A 17,575-nucleotide genomic window follows, 5' to 3' on the forward strand; every position below is an offset into this window, starting at 1 on the left:
GCATTTCCACATAAATGTAGATCAAATAAGCTTGCTAAGATTTTGTTAGGAATTTAATTACTCAAAGATCAATTTGGGCAGAGCTGACATCTACTATGGTAAACCTTCCAAGTCTCTACTCATTTACATCTTTAATTTTTTTTTCCTCAGCATTTTGTAACTTCAGCATGTAAACTCTATACCTGTTTCATTTAATTATTTATTTATTTTTGAGACAGAGTTTTGCTCTTGCCCAGGCTGGAGTGCAGTGGTGCGATCTTGGCTCACTGCAACCTCTACCTCCCAGGTTCAAGTGATTCTCCTGCCTCAGCCTCCTAAGTAGCTGGGATTACAGGCATGCACCACCATATGCAGCTAATTTTTTGTATTTTTAGTAGTGATGGGGTTTCATCATGTTGGCCAGGCTGGTCTTGAACTCCTGACCTCAGGTGATCTTCCCATCTCAGCCTCCCAAAGTGCAGGGATTACAGGTGTGAGCCAGCACACCCAGCCTCTGTACCTGTTTTATTAAGTGTATACCTAAATCTTTTCTTTACTTTGGAACTATTTTAATTGATAGAATGTTTCTGATTTTGGTTCCTGCACATTCTTTGTTAGCATGTAAAAATACAATTTACTGTTGCATCCTGAACCCTTGCAGAACTACCTTGATAATTCTGGGATTTTTGTTGTTGTTGTAGATTTCTAGGGATTATCTAGGTAGGCCATCATATCATCTTCAAATAAAGATTTATTTCATTTATTTCCAAACTGCATGCCTTCTATTTTCTTGCCTCATTGTTTGGGCTAGACTTCCCAGTACTAGTTGAATAAAAGCAGTGAGAGTGAACATCCTTGCCTTGTTTCTAATCTCAAGGAGCTCTTTATCAAGTTGAGATAATTCATTGCCATTTCTAAATTGCTGAGAATTTTTATTATAAATGATGTTAGATTTTGTCAGATGACTTTTTATAGGATCGTATTTTATTTTTAATTTCTCCCAGTGTTTTCTCAATGAATTTTCTTGTGTAGCTTGTTCATATGGTATGTTACATTAATTAATTTTAAATTAATTGGCCGGGCGCGGTGGCTCAAGCCTGTAATCCCAGCACTTTGGGAGGCTGAGGCGGGTGGATCACGAGGTCAACAGATCGAGACCATCCTGGTCAACATGGTGAAACCCCGTCTCTACCAAAAAAAATACAAAAAATTAGCTGGGCATGGTGGTGCGTGCCTGTAATCCCAGCTACTCAGGAGGCTGAGACAGGAGAATCGCCTGAACCCGGGAGGCGGAGGTTGCGGTGAGCCGAGATCGCGCCATTGCACTCCAGCCTGGGTAACAAGAGCGAAACTCTGTCTCAAAAAAAAAAAAAAAAATTAAATTAATTAATTTAATTACTTTACATACCTGGAATATAATAAATCCTATTTGATCATATTACAGAGTTCTTTTTATATCTGCTATTATTTCATTAAGAATGTCTGAGTCAAAGTTTACAGAAGACATCGAACTATAGTTTTCTTCTTTCCTCCCTCCCCCTTCTTCCTCTTGCTCCTTCTTCTGTGCAGTCTTTGCCTGGTTCGATAACAGGGTAATGATGATCTCATAAACCAAGTTGAACACTGTTCCTGCCTCTTCTATTTTCTAGAAGTGATAGTGTAAAACAGGCATTAATTCTTTTTTAAACATGTGGTATAATTCTCCAGTGAAACAATGTAGTCCTAGAGATTTCTTTTTGGGGATATTTTTAATTATTAATTGGATTTTTAAAATAGCTATAGGGGTAAAATAGGTCTGTTCATTTCATGTTGGCTGAGTTTAGCTAGTTTATGATTTTTTTAGAAATTGGTATATTTCTTCTAAGTTGGTTGAATATATGAGTGTAAAGTTACTCATAGTATTTTTATTATGTTTTAGTGACCACAGGATCTGTATTTATATTCCCTGTTTCATTCCTGGTGCTGGTAATTTTGCTATTGTCAATTTTGCTAGTACTTTATCAACTGTGTCAATTTTTTTAGAAGAACTTGCTTTTTGTCTCACTGACTTTACCTTTTTCTTATTTTTAATTTCATTGAATTTTTTTTTTTACCTTTACTATTTCTATTTCCTTCTGTCTACTTGCTTTTGGTTTATTTTTCTTTTCTTTTTTTAGTTTCTTGAAGTAGGAGCTTAGGTTATTGCTGTGAGACCTTTCCAGACTTACTCTTTTGCCTGTTGATAACTTAGAAGTGTGTTATTAATTTTCATATGTTTAGAGATTTTTCTGCTGTATTTTTGTTACTGATTTCTAGTTACATTTTACTGTGGTCTGAGAACACATTCTGTAAAAATTTGCTAAGAATTTTTTCATGACCTGTGATATGGTCTATTTTGTTGAATGTTCTCTGGTTGCTTAAAATAAAAAGTATATTCTGCTATTGTTGGATGGACTGTTCTATATATTTCAAATAGATTCTATTTCCTGATTGTGATGGTTCCATCTTCTATAGTCTTGATTCTCTGTATAATAGTTCTATTTGTTGTTGAGAGAGGACATTGAAGTCCCCAAATATAATTGTTGATTTATTTGTTTCTCTTTCAGTTCTATCAGTTTTTGCTTTGTGTATTTTGAGGCTCTGTTGTTTGATGTGTACAAAAGATCATATTGTCTTCCAGGTGGATCCATTCTTTTATCATTATATAGTGTTCCTCTTTGTTTCCAGATATTTTTTGTTCTGAAGTCTACTTTTATCAGATACTAGTATAACTCCTGTTTTTTTTTTTTAACATTAATGTTTGTATATGTTTTTCACCCTTTTACTTTGAACTTAACTAATCATAGAATTTGAAATGAGTTTCTTATAGGCAGCACATAGTTAATGTTCTATTATTCACTCCATTTATCTCTGTCTTTTGATTGTATTTAGATGATTTACATTCAAGGAAACTATTGATAAGTTAGCATTTCGGTATACCATTTTATTATTTTGTTTTCTATTCAATTCCTCTGGTTCTCATTCCTCTGTTTCTCTTTTCTTGCCTTCCTGTGTGTAACCTAAAATTTTTTACAGATTCCATTTTGATATTCAGTGTTTTGGTAAGTACTTCTTCATATTGTTCTCATAGTGGTTGCCCTGAGTACTAAAATCTAATATGTGACTTGTTACATGCTACGTTATCAACATTTAAAAAGCTTGAAACTTCAATCCCATTTAAATCTCTTGCCATTCCCATTTTTCAATATCATTGAATTATCAGATGGTATTATAATTTTTGTTCGAATCATCAAACATGATTTATAAAACTCAAGGAGAAAATAATAGTTTATTGTATGTATCCACAAATGTCTTTCCAACGTTCTTTCTTCCTTCCTAATCCTCTAAGATTTCATCTTTTATTGTTTCCTTTCTATTTAAAGAAATTTCTTTAGCCAATCTTTAAGAGTAGTTCTGCTAGAAACAAATTCATTTACTTTTTCTTCATCTGAGAATGTTTTTTATTTCCTCTTCATTCCTGAAGTATAGTTTTTCCAGACATAGAATTTACAGTTGATAATTCTTTCAGTATTTGAAAAATATTGTGACATTTCCTCTGGACTCCATTGTGTGAGAAATCTGCTGTCATTTGAATTAGTATTCCTCTATGGGTAATGTGTCATTTCTCTATTACTGCTTTCAAGATTTTTTTCACTATATCTTATTTTTTAAATATTAATTATAATGTATCATAGCATAGAATTCATTGGGATTATATGTGGGGTTCATTCAGCTTCTTGAAGCTGTAGGTTTCTGTCTTTCCCAAATTAGTTAAGTTTTCAGCCATTATTTCTTCAAATACTCACGTTTGTTTGTTTGAGACAAGGTCTCTGTCACCCAGGCTAGAGTACAGTGGCACAAACACAGCTCACTGCATGCAGCCTTGACCTCCTAGGTGCAAGTAATCCTCCTGCCTCATTCTCCTGAGTAGCTGGGACCACAGGTGTGCTCCATCATACTCAGATCATCTTTAGCTGGAACTACAGGTGCACAGCACCATGCCCGGTTATTTTTTTTTTTTTTTTTTAAGTAGAGACAGGGTTTTACTATGTTGCCTAGGCTGGTCTCAAACTCCTGAGCTTAAGCAGTATGGCCACCACAGCCTCCTAAAGTGCTGGGATTACAGGTGTGAACCACCATGCCTGGCTGTCAGCTAATCAAATATTCTTTCAGTCCTATTATGTTTATCCTCTTCTGGGACTCCAGTGACATGAATGTTGGACCCTTTGTCATTGTCCCACAGATTTCTGGGGTCCTGTTGGTTTTCTCAGTCTATTTTTGATTTATTGTTCTGATTGGGTGGATTCCATTGTTTTGTCCTCACATTTCGTAATTCTATCCTCTCTTATCTCCAATTAACAGTAGATAGTCCAATCTACTGTTAATACTATCCAACACTATTTTTATTTCTATCATTATTTTATTATTATTATTATTTATTTGTAGAATTTTTATTCAGTTGTTTTATAACTTCTATTTCTTTTCTAATATTTTCTATTAAAAATTGTATCCAAAATGTACGGTTGGTCGATGGGTCATTTGTATGACAGATGCTTTAAAATTATTGTCAGATAATTCCAATATCCTATTCATCTTGGTGTAGGTGTCAGTTGATTGTCTTTCTTATTCAATTTGTGATTTTCTTGGTTCTTGGTATGATGGATAATTTTTTATCGGATGCTGGGCATTTTGTCTATTATAATAGGCGAGACTAGGTCCTATTTAAGCCTTTCATTATGACAGTCAGTAACCCTGTTAAATTAATCATATGGGTCTTGGGTACTTTTACTAGCTGTGGTTCCAATGGCACTCTAATTTTCACAGACTTTGAGGTGTTATTTTGGTTTGCTTAATTAATCTAGTGGCAAGGGACCACTGGTTCCTGCGTCTACCCCACTGCCTTGTGGGGCAGAACAGATTGCCCCACACTGGGCCTCAGCTATCTCTCAGTGGAAGAGGAATATGGTGAGGCCTGCCACCTGCCTCAGTGTCTTTGGGCAGAGAAGGAGAGTCTTCGGCATGTGAGAACAAAGAGGCTTCCTAGTATTGGCCACTTTTTGTGGCTGCATCCTTGTTGCTGGTTGTGTCTTCTTGCCTCAGTGCCTCTAGACAGGACAGGATCATTTGAGGCACACAGAAGAAAAGAGGCTTCCTGGCAGCATGATTTGCTATAGTTAACTCTCTTACCTGTTCTGCCTGCCCACTTCAGTATTTCTTGGTGGAAAGTGAGAGTCTCAGGACTGAGGCAAAACAGAGTCCTTCCTCTGGCCCAATATTTTTGGTGAGGCTTCTCATCAATCCCTTTGGTTGGTAGCTTTGAACTTGTCTTGTATTTCCAGAGGGATACCCGTTCAATCAGAAAAAAAAAAAAAATCAGTCTCCCTGAGCTGCTTCTTGTTGCCAGGCTTGAAGTTAGGAAACAGTCTGGGTGACCATCTTCTCTTGGGTTGGGAGACTCTAAATAATCTGCTACCATGCTAGTCCTCCAGGCCTAGAGCATCAAAGCAGCTCATTCTTATTATCTTTCAGAGTTCTCATCTGGTTGTCTCTTGTACCATTACCAGAGTTGGTAGTTGTTCTTAGCAGGGAAGAACAGGGGGGAAATGGGTCTACATCATCTTTTCTGGACCAGACATCTGTTTCTAATTGCACATTTCCATTTTAATTGCTATATTTTAATTGCATATTTCCATTTCTTTTCTGGCAATTAACCCTTTTCTATGTTATTACAATTATTTGTATACATCTGCAGATGTGAAACCTCTTGGTAATTTATCTTTGTATATTTTACAGTGCCTTGATCAAAGCAGATTCTTCCTTAAAGATACTTACAAATGAATGAATGTTCATGCATATTTTCTCTGGGGCTGTACAATGGAACAAGACCTACCTGTTAAAAGAGTGGTTGTTGGCAGAATGTAAACATGACTTATAAGTGTTCATCCTCACAAATGGACACAGGAATAACAGAGAGAAACTTGCTTAATGTGATTTATAGAAACTTGGTTCAGGACATAGGCTCACTTGGTCATTGCTTCCCTCTGGTCATCACAATCATTTTTCAATCATTTTCTGCTTCTAGCAGATCAGAACATGTGATTATGCTGTGACAGATTTCCCCACCATTATTTCCGGAAGTCATTACCTCCTTCTACCCTAAAACCTTGAACACACAAACATGTATATACACACTAGTATACACATACATGTATGTTTCGAGCATTCAATTTTTCAGAGAAGGTGGGAAGTTGGGGAACATGTTGCATTTTTTTCTAGAAATAAAACCACCATATGTCCAATAAAAGATGAGTATAAAACACCCATACCTAATAACACATGGCACAGAACAACATCTCTGGGAAATCCCAAAAAGACCTCACGGAAACATCACTGAAGATTGCGTGTGCAAGCTAGAAGGCCTCAGGCAGGGAATGCATGGAACGTAAGACCAGGCCACTACTGGGGCTAAGAAGTAGAAATGATGGAAAAACAAGCAGAAAGAGACCCTGGGCAATTGAGTTCTCCCACTAAGCAATAAAGAATTGAAAATGACAGCTTCAGGCAGGAAAAGGATGGACGCCTAACCCATTTAACTACTGGAATCATGCATTGTTATCAATTGGCGTGGTCATTTAAGATTCCTAGTCATTTGTCCCTCATATTTGTGGCACATACTTATCACTGTGTAAATTTGCTTTTTGACAAACAGAAGTTTTAATTTTTAATGCAGTCAAATCTATTACTCTGTTTTAAAATGATCTTTCTCTTTGTCTTCAAATTTATAAAGTCCTCTCTCACTCCAGTAGGGATAAATACTCATTTCTATTCTGGGTTTCTAATGATTGATTTTATACATTTATTTATTGCTTTAATACAGCTGAAATTAATGTTAGCATGTGGTGTGAGGAAGACTATAATTCTTCCAGCTCTAATGCATTCTTGAAAAGTAAAAAACAGAGTTTTCTACAGTAGAAAACTCAGCCTAGAAACATGCCTCTCAGTATTCTGAGGCAGGAATGGAGTGATTAAGGGACTTTCCTCAAACCTAAAAACCTCATTCTGTTTTACTGGGGACTTGGGATAACCTTCCTTATTTCTCAGTGTTTCCTCTTTTATGTACAGTAGGGACACAAATATCCACTGTTTCCAAAGAAAAGTCAAGTGCCTAAGCTCCTCAAGTTTTGAGTAAATTCTTTACAGAGATTTTCCATTACTGGTTATACCAAACAGGCTCTGCTGGAGAACGTGACCAGGAGAAACAGAACTTCTGAAAACACAAAGTGAGCTATCAAAGGCTTCACACTTCGTAGGAGTATACTCAGAAGAAAAACAAGTCCTAGTATTTAGAACACATTAGATGTAACCTCTCAAACTCCAAAGATCCCTTCAAACCTTACCTATTTAATTTGAAAGCAAGCAGTGTTCCAGTGTTGACATTTCTGATTTGGGGGATGTAGTCGGATAGTAATATTTGGATTAAACAGAGGAAATTTATAGTCTTATTTGAATTAATAAATGGACTTTCGGGGTTCTGAAAATAAAACAACCTCATAATTAATTGGTAATTAACATAGTGAGAGCCAGTTAGAACTGTCCAACCTGTGCCATATTCTCACAGGTGTGCCCACAAAATATAATATTCTATTTAGAATAAATACGTTGCTCACCATTATTCATCAGCAAGACATACTGCCCTCTCACTGTAGGCATGAACCTGAAGAGAATTAAAAATGAGTGATGGTCCCTGCTCTCACAAAAGCTGCCAAATTGGGTACACTCACTCAGTGTCACCAAGGAACATGTGGTCAGGTTTCTAGATTATGCTTAACTAGATTGGGAAGGTGGATTACCCTCAGAATGCCCTTGGCAAAAGCTTTCAAAATTTTTCTTTACTCACAAAACCATGTCTTCAGGTAACCTAAACAGGATTCCAATATATAAGATTGGATAAAAGCATGAATTATTTGGTCAAATGAGGACTAGTGTTCTCAAAATGCTACATCACTTCCAAAATACACACACACACACACACACACACACACGCGCACACACACACACACACACACACACACACACTTTCCACTCTCTCTCTCTCTCTCTCTCTTTTCTCTCTCTCTCTCTCTCTCCCCCTGAAACTTCACAGACTTTCAAAATCTATGCAGTTGATGAACTGATAAATAGAAAAGGGGGAACAGATAGATACAAATATGATATAATAAGCACAATAGAATGCTAATGTTAGACACCGAGGGGTGGCTACCCAGGTTTTCACCATCAAAATTACTTCAGCTTTCGTATATGTTTAAGTTTTTCATAAGATATTATTGAAAAAACAATCCTGCTTTTAGATACAGATTCCTGTATCTAAAAGTTCTTAAAGTTTTAGTTGAGTAAATATTTAGAATTATTATGTGTTCTTCATTGACCCCTTTATAATTATGACATGTCCCTCTTTATCTTTGGGAAACCTTCTTATCTTGAAGTCTGCTTTATCTAATCAATGTAGCCACATTGGCTTTCTAAAAATTATTTCCATAACATATATTTTTCTTCCTTTTACTTTTAACTCTTTGTTTTGTCATATTTAAAGTGCTTACAGTGTAGTCAGCATATTGTTGGGTTTTATTTATTTTGTATCCATATTGACAATCTCTGTTATTAATTGGGACATTTAATCCATTTACATTTAATGTCATGTTATAATTCAGCTTTAAGTCTACCATCTGAATATTTATTTAATATTTGTGCCGTCTATTTTTGTTTCCCCTCTTCCTTCTTTCTTGCCTTCTTTTTGTTAAAATGTGTATTTCTAAAGTTCCCATCTTCATCCCACTATTGGTTTTTACTTATTCCTTTTTGTAGCATGTGTGTGTGTGTTATGTGTATGTGTGCATGCCTGCTCTGGTACTAACAATATGCATCCTTATCTTATCAAAATCTAACTAAAATTAACATTATACCATCTTAGATAAAATATAAGAACCTGACATTTGTTACTTCCTTGTCCATTATGCTGTCATGTTTTACTTCTTTTTGCATTATAATCCTTTCAATACTATGTCACAATTTTTGCTTTAAACAGTAAGTTACTCCTTAAGAGCTTAATAGAAAATAAAGGTTTTAAAATATATATAGTAATCCATATTTACCATTTCTATGCTTCTCATTCCTTCCTGTTAATGTTTCCATTTGCTATCACGTACTTTTAGGCTAAATAACTTGCTTTAGTGTTTCTTATAGTGCACGTTGGCTAGCAGTACACTTTCTTAGGTTTTGTTTATCTGAAACTTAGGTTTTGTTTATGCAGCCATAAAAAGGAATGAGATCATGTCCTTTGCGGGGACATGGATAGAGCTGGAAGAGATTATCCTCAGCAAGCTAACACAGGAACAGAAAACCAAACACTGCATGTTCTTACTCATAGGTGGGAGCTGAACAATGAGAACACATACACACAAGGAGAGGAACAACACACACTGGGGCCTGTTGAAGGCAGCAGGAGGTAGGGGTGGATGGGGGAGTGGGAAGAGGGAGAGCATCAGGATAAATAGCTAATGCATGTGGGGCTTAATGCCTATGTGATGGGTTGATAGGTGCAGCAAACCACCATGGCAAATGTTTATCTATGTAACAAACCTGCACATCCTGCACATATACCCAGAATTTAAAATAAAATAAATTAAAATTTAAAAAAGAAGAAAAACATGTCATTCCATTGTCTTCTGGATTGCATAGTTTTTACTTAGGAGTTGAAGATAACCCTTGCTGTTGTCCTCCTATCTGTAAAGTCTCTCCCCTCCTCGCACTCTCAGCAGCTTTTTTCTTTACTTTTGGATTTTCATCAGTTTGGCTGTCATGCATCTAGACATGGTTTTCTTTGTTTTTATCCTGCTTTAGTTTGTTAAACATTTTAAACCTGTAGTTTGATTTTTTTCACCATATTTGGGGAAATTTAGTCATTTTTTTAAAAACTATGTTTTGTCCTGCCTCATTCTCTCTATCCTCATTTCTTAGACTCAAATTGTACAATGTTAGACTTCTTGCTTTTGCCCCACAGGTCACTGAAGATTTATTTATTTTTTCTATTTTTTCCCTGTATTCTTCAGATCAGATGATTTCTACTGATCCATCTAAAAGTTTACTGATCTTTTCTGTAGTTGCTAATACGTTGCAAAGACCATTCAGTAAACTTTTAATTTTGGAAATTGTTATTTGCAGTTCCATAATACGAATTGGTTTGTCTGAGATTTTACATCTCTTCATTTTATTTCACCCACCCCACTCCCTCTTTGTTTTTTGAGACAGAGTCTCACTGTGTCACCCAGGCTGAAGTGTAGTGGTGCAATCTTGGTTCACTGCAACTTTCCGCCTCCCAGGTTCAAGAAATTCTCTGCCTCAGTCTCCCAAGTAGCAGTGATTACAAGTGCCCACCACCACGCCTGGCTAACTTTTGTGTTTTTAGTAGAGACAAGGTTTCACCATCTTGGCCAGGCTGGCCTCGAACTCCTGCCCTTGTGATCCACCTGCCTCCGCCTCCTGAACTGCTGGGATTATAGGTTTGAGCCACCACGCCTGTCCCCTCTTGAATCTTCCATTGTTAGAACTAGTCTATTTCAATGTTGTCCTTAGTCATAGAACACAGCCTTATGGTAGTGTATGGGTCTTACTCCTGAGGCTGGCCTTTCTGGGGTTTCAACTGAATGCCTAGATGCTTGGTGAAGTCTGCTCTCTCAGACTAAGAATTCCAACATCTCCCATATCTGGGCAACCACTGTTATCTTTGTTTGGCTCTTGGTCCCATGGTGAGCCCTCTCTGCTAGGCCTCATGCAGTCTTGTCCTGCTTATGCATAGTCAAGCCTTCAGACAATGACCTGCAAAGAAACCTCCATGGGCACTCTTTCCACATGCCCTACCTCATGCATCTCTCTTTCATTCAGTACCCTATTCTGATAATTCTAGCCCCTCAGCAGCATCAAAGTACAAACTCTGCCTTTTCAGTTCATTGAAACAAGCATGGAACACTTGGCTCCACCTCCTTGCTCTCTGGTCCAGTGAATGCACCTCCAAGTAGAAAACCAAGGTGAATGCAAGGCTTGCCTCAGGGGTTTACCTTGTCTTAAGGGTCACAGCCCCTCATGGCCTGTTAGCCAATTTCTGAAGAGTTGCCTCATACATTTTATCTAATTTTATAGTTATTCATGAAAGGAGGGCAAGAATGATACCAGTTACTTTGCTATGGATTGAAAATTAAAATACTTTAGTATCTCTCTCCACTACCTCAATCAACACTTGAACTTTATAAATGACACTATTTATTCTACCACCTGCTACTAAATGATGAATAATAATTATAAAGTAAGTTGCTGAGGCTTCCTGCTTACTCCCTTACCTCTGACTGATAGCTAATGTGTCTGCCCAGGAACAAAAGAGGCCAGAAAAGAAAGAGGAAGCTCAAGTTCTCCCATATTTTCTCCTTCCAAAAGTTATAAAGGGTAGGAAAATAATTTCACAAGGAGGTTTAGAGATTACGTGAAAATTATAAAGGGTCTGACTCACCAGCTTCCAATACCATCATCACAACCAGCCCATCCTCGGCGGTAATTATTTATTGGTTGCACCTGATAGTTAGCATTAGTTCACTCTCTTTCACAATAAATCACATCTGTCTCTATGACAGACTCTGACCTCAGCTCAAAAAAGAACTTACCAAAACCAGCAGCACTTTTTGTTAATAATGACCCTGGCTTCAAAATGCATCTGGTTGAGAATAAACTTTCTTTGTACCATTTTTAGCTTCTGTGCTTTTGAATAAAGGTTCAACCACAGCAAATTGAATTCTCAGAAAGAAGACTACAGTAAGTAAGCATTAAGCAGAGCTCCATTTTGAAAGCAGGAGAGAGTATATGTTTAGGAATGTTCAAGGATTCGTCTGGTTCTTTTTCAATGTTTTATTTATTGATTTTATCTTAACAGCAAAATACAATACCTGGCTAGAGCCTTTAAATACAGATCAACCATCCAAACACGCTGCAGCTTAAGTATATCATTCTTCTAAGATCACCTCAGACAAGAGAAGGTGACTCCCAACTTGTCACAAGTTAAATACATTTAAGAGGAGCAAATGGGAATAGCAGCTAGAGATGAGGGACAGGGCAATTTGAGGCATCAGATGCTCCCTTTCAGGTTGCTGAGATGTTTCCAAATTGCTCCTGTAGCTGCACAGCCAAAGTGCTATAATTTGTTTTCTTAGCTTTTTCAATCCCTCTGAATGTTAAAACACAATTTTACCTCAAGTCTGTTTTTATTGTGTGTATTTCACAATCCTTTGGTGGCGTGGAACTTAAATTATCACATTCTAGAGCAAGAAGACAAAGGCTGATGCTTCTGATAGAGAAAGCTGCAACCTGGAAAGGTCGGTGACTGGAGGGACAGATGGATGATTGGGAACACCACTAGGCTTATTCTTTATTTGCTCAACGTGTTTTCATTGAATTAGGGTATAGAGGTGGACAAGTTAGAAGCAGTCTCTCTCATTATGGAGTTATAGTCTACCAGAAGTGAGAGTGGAGGACTCAAAAATGCCTAATGTGTCATCCAGAGAACACAACCGAAAATGAGTTATCCAACAACTTAATACAGCTGCTATCTGCAGTTACGTACAAGCCAGGTAAGATAAGAAGAGGCCTACAGCCTCTCCTGGACAATCTTGGGAGATCAAATAGGCTTTGATCTTGACCACTCCCTGAGAGTTTCATCTATAATCTTCAAATGCAAGAAGGAACAAGGAGGTGCCATCGTGTTTCACCGTAAGAGCTTGTTTATTTTTAAAATTAATTCTTTCTCTTTCAATGGGCATAATTTTTTTTTCTTTTTTTTTTTTTTTTTTTTTTTGAGACAGGGTCTCATCATGTGGCCTACGCTGGAGTGCCAGCACCATCTTGGCTCGCTGAAACTTCCGCCTCCTGGGTTCAAGGGATCCTCTCTCCTCAGCCTCCAGATTAGCTGGGATTACAGGCATGTGCCACCATGCCCAGCTAATTTTTGTATCTTTTTGGTAGAGATAGGGTTTTGCCATGTTGCCCAGGCTGATCTCAAACTCTTGGGCAAAGTGATCTGCCCGCCTTGGCCTCCCAAAGTGTTTGTATTACAGGCATGAGTCACTGTGCCCAGCCAATGTTTTAATTATGTAAATTAAAGGGGTACAAGTACAGTTTTGTTTTATGTATATACTGTGTAGTGGTGAAGTCTGAGCTCTTAATGAAATCAATACCTAAACAGTGTACCTTGTACTACCTCACTCCCCTCCCACCATATCACCATTCTGAGTCTCCAGTGACTACTATTCTACACTCTGTACACATATACACATTATTTGGCTTCCACTTGGTATTTGACTATGTTTCTGAGTTTATTCACTTAATGGCCTCCTGTACCATCCATGTTGCTGTAAAAGACGTGATTTCATTCATTTTCTGTGGCTGAATAGTATTCTATTATATATACATATGTATATACACACATGTATATAAACACACACATATACATACATAAAATGTGCTGTGTGTATATACGTGTATATGTATATACATGTGGCCTCTGTGTGTATACATATGTATATGTATATGGGTGTCTATATACACATGGAAGAGTTTCAGTAGGAATGAGTATCAGTTCTTCTTTGCACATTTTATAGAATTTGGCTATGAAGCCATCTGGTCCTGTGCATTTTGAAGGGAAGGGTTTTAAATTATTAATTCGATCTTACTATTCAATATTGGTTTGATTAGGATTTCTGTTTCTTCCTGATTCAATCTTGGGGGATAATACGCTTCCAATAATTCATCAATTTTCTCTACATTATCTAGATTGTGAGTGTATACTTCTATGTAGAAGTCTCTGATGATCTTTTATATTTCTATGGTAGCATTTGAAATGTATTCTTTTTCATTTCTAACTTTTATTTGGATCTTTTCTCGGTTAATATAGCCAGAGGTTTATCAATTTTGTTTATCTTCTCAAAAAAAACAACTTTTTGTTTCACTGATCCTTGGTATTGTTTTCTTGGTTTTCATTTTATTTTATTTTTAAGAATCATTTTATATCATTGAAACAGATAAAACTGCCTTATGCTTGTTTTAGCCTTGTTTTCTGGTTAAAGAAGACCTGAACCAGATACAAATTCACCATATTTCCCTTCAAAGAACCTTATCATAAAAGCTACTAATATGCATATTTTGGCATATAAAATCACATTTGCTAAATCTTTTTTTCTCCTTAAATGCAATTCTATTTTCATCTAGCAACTGTATGCTATTATAGAGGTCAATTCAATGGGTTAATAAGTAGGAGAAAAGAAACATTTATTGAAGAATCACAATACACATTCCATTGTATATCGCTATTCAATAGAATGCAAAATTAGCAAATATCAGCCCTACAATGTGACCGTGTGACTGACAGATTTTCCTGTAAGTAGTTACCAAAATGCCATCAAAATCTAGGGTCTGACAATTTCCAGGCCTTATCCTGACCTTCCTGATACAAGTTGCAGAAATGAAATCAGTTATCCAAGAGAAAAACTGGGATAGAAATAGGGGCTAACAGATTATGATCTTAAGTTGAAAAATACAGAGCTCTCAGTTTCAAAGATTTACCATTTCCAAGTGTCCCTAATTTAGATCCAAGAGTGGCTCCAGCCTGGGCATGACAGCTGTCCGTAATGGGGGGGGCAGACAGCTCCTTCTTTTTAAGAACAAGATTTAACGTTTGTTTTGTCTGCTCTCTCTACAAGCTCTTCCTGAAACATATCAGTGGCATAATAAATGTCATCTTGCTTTCTATATTAAGGGCTTTAGTGCTCAAAGGTAACTATTTTTGGTCCTTAAAAAAAAAAAAAAATGTGGTTTGCAAACTTTCATCTGTAACAACACCAAAGCAGTAATGAAGTCAATGATAATAATGATAATAGGTACTTACTTGGGCCAGGTACTTTGCTAAGCTCTTTTCATTCATTATCTCATTTAATCTTCACAATTCCTACATGGCTTCGTATTTCCTGCAGACCCTTTGAACACTGACATACAGAAATCTGCCTTACTGTTTCAAATATAGGCAGAATTTGGCAATGCAAGAAAAGACAAAGGGATAAGAATCTGTCCATTTGGAAAAAACAACTTCAATCGTTGCAAAGTCCTATCCATTTTAGAAAGAGGTAAATGAAGCTGTCTGTCATAACTGTAGAAGTCATATTTGTTTACTATACCCAATTTGAGAATTACAGCAAAACATTTTTTAAAATCACATATTAGTCTATTACTTAGAGATAAACATTGATAGTGTTTTGATATTTGCCAGTCTTATTTATACGTTTGCCTTCTAATTTTGGTGTTTGTTTACTTTTTAAATCAAATTTAGATTATATAGCAATGCAATTTTCCCATATTGTTAGATATAATTTTTAAAAGATTTAAAATACTACCTTATGTACCATAATTTATTTAACAATTCCACAGTTTACTGACAGATAATTTAGAATACTTAATTATTCTATAAATACTATAACATCAAAGTATAATAATGAATTTTTGTCTACATCTCTATTTTTTTAAGAAAGATTTCTACAAATGAGATTACTAGATCAAAAAACTTAAAAATATTCTTTTTCCAGGGAGGATATCCCCATGTACAATTCCACTACCTTTGCCAACTAGTTGAAAATGATGGGGATTTTTTTGCATCTTTTAAATTGTTATATAATAGTGTTAGATTGCATTTTTCTGAAACTCCTTTTTAAAACACCTTTACTCAACATATTTTTATAGTTATTCTTGTTAATATATGTTCTTATTCATTCTTTCTTTGCTTTTCAAAAATTGTCTCTTAGTTGAATTTTTAATAACGTTTATTTATTAACTATTGTTGAAAATGTATGTTTTACTGAATTATCAAAAAGATACTCTTGTAAGTATGTTGTACACATTCCCACATGTCTTCAGCTATTCTGGATGATGCCACAGTCTATTCCACAGTGGCTATACCAGTTGGCTCCGTGAATGATAATCTTCATTGCTCTACAACCTCACCAACACCTACAATTATTAGATTTACTTTTTTCTTTTAATTTTGACAATTGAATAAATGTAAAAAGTTATGCTGTGCTGATTCTGGAAGGCACTTTGATTACTTTTGTAGTTGTACGTTCTTCCATTCATTAATTGTCCATTTCTGTTGTGTCTCCAATTTATGTTTGTTCAGAATAGTCATTTTTCTATTGATTTTTATTTCTGATTACTTGTTTGTATTAACTATTTATACATTTCATATTAATTATCTACTATAAAACATTCTGCAAATATAGGCATAACCTGAACAATGTTGCCTCAATTAACATTTTCCTGGTAAAATGACTGTTGGATTTTAAAATCCAAATTTCATCATCTGTTTTTCTGCCAATGTTCACATAGCAAAACTTTAGATTTATAATACCAAACTCTGCAATACTTTCAATAAAAAAATAGGAAAATCCTCAAGATATTTTCAAAATGCATTCAGTAGAGCATCAGAATAATATATAGATATTTTGAAAAGCAAGCTGAGTGACAATGCCCAAAACACCCATTTCGGAAGTTGCTGATGCTAAAAGGCCATCATACCATCAGCATGAGCCACACTCGGCAACCAGGCACTGAAGCATGTTTCCCAGTGCCTTCCCCATTTAACTTTTCTTTTTGCTTATTTTTGAAATCCCTAAAGAGTTGAGAAAACACTGAAGACAATTGTAGAGAAGAAAACCAAACAAGCGAGAATAGCTACTGCATACAAAGCCAACGTTTTATAACAAATGTAGAAGTGATCGAATATATAACTTTTTAAAGCATAATTTTTTTCAGTACAGGCATACCTTGTTTTACTGCACTTTGCTTTATTGGGCTTCATAGATAACGTGTTTTTACAAGTTGAAGGTTTGCAGCAACTCTGCATCTAGCAAATCTACTGGCACCATTTTTCCAACAGCATGTGTTCGTTTCATGCTATATTTTAAACTAATTCATTATTATTATGTATGCTGTGGTGATCTCTGATCAGTGATCTTAGATGTTACTGCTTTAAGTGTTATGTGGCACCATGAATTGTGCCCAATATAAGATGATGACCTTTATCAATAAATGTTTGTGTGTGCTCTGGCTGCTGCACTAACTAGCCATTTTCTCATCTTTTTCCCTCTCCTCAGGAGTCCCTGTTCCCTGAGATACAACAATGTTGAAATTAGGCCAATTAATAAGCAGGCAATAGCTTCTAAGTGTTCACGTGAAAGGAAGAGTTCCATGTTTCTCCCTATAGATCAAAAGTTAGAAATGGTTAAGCTTGGCGAGGAAGGCCCGTCAAAAGCTGTGCTAGGATGACAGCCAGGCCTCTTGCACCCAACAGCCAAGTTGTGAATGCAAAGGAAAAGTTCTTGAAGGAAATTAAAAGTGCTACTTCAATGAATACACAAATGATAAGAAAGCGAAACAGCCTTGCTGCTGATACGGGAAATCTGAGTGGTCTGGATAGAAGATCAAACCGGCCACAACATTC

The 17,575-nt window shown here is 36.2% G+C and overlaps 1 protein-coding gene and 1 pseudogene across 6 annotated transcripts in view; both read right to left on the reverse strand.

Moving 5' to 3' along the window:
• FHIT (fragile histidine triad diadenosine triphosphatase) overlaps nucleotides 1–17,575 on the reverse strand; it is a 1,474,674-nt gene that overhangs the window by 933,769 nt on the left and 523,330 nt on the right. The gene's annotated exons all lie outside the window — the stretch shown is intronic.
• The window catches only part of LOC141585378 (peptidyl-prolyl cis-trans isomerase A pseudogene), a 45,380-nt pseudogene that overhangs the window by 12,605 nt on the left and 15,200 nt on the right, over nucleotides 1–17,575 (reverse strand).

This window comes from Saimiri boliviensis, chromosome 8, assembly GCF_048565385.1.
Source record: "Saimiri boliviensis isolate mSaiBol1 chromosome 8, mSaiBol1.pri, whole genome shotgun sequence".
In the NCBI taxonomy this organism is placed as follows: Eukaryota; Metazoa; Chordata; class Mammalia; order Primates; family Cebidae; genus Saimiri; species Saimiri boliviensis.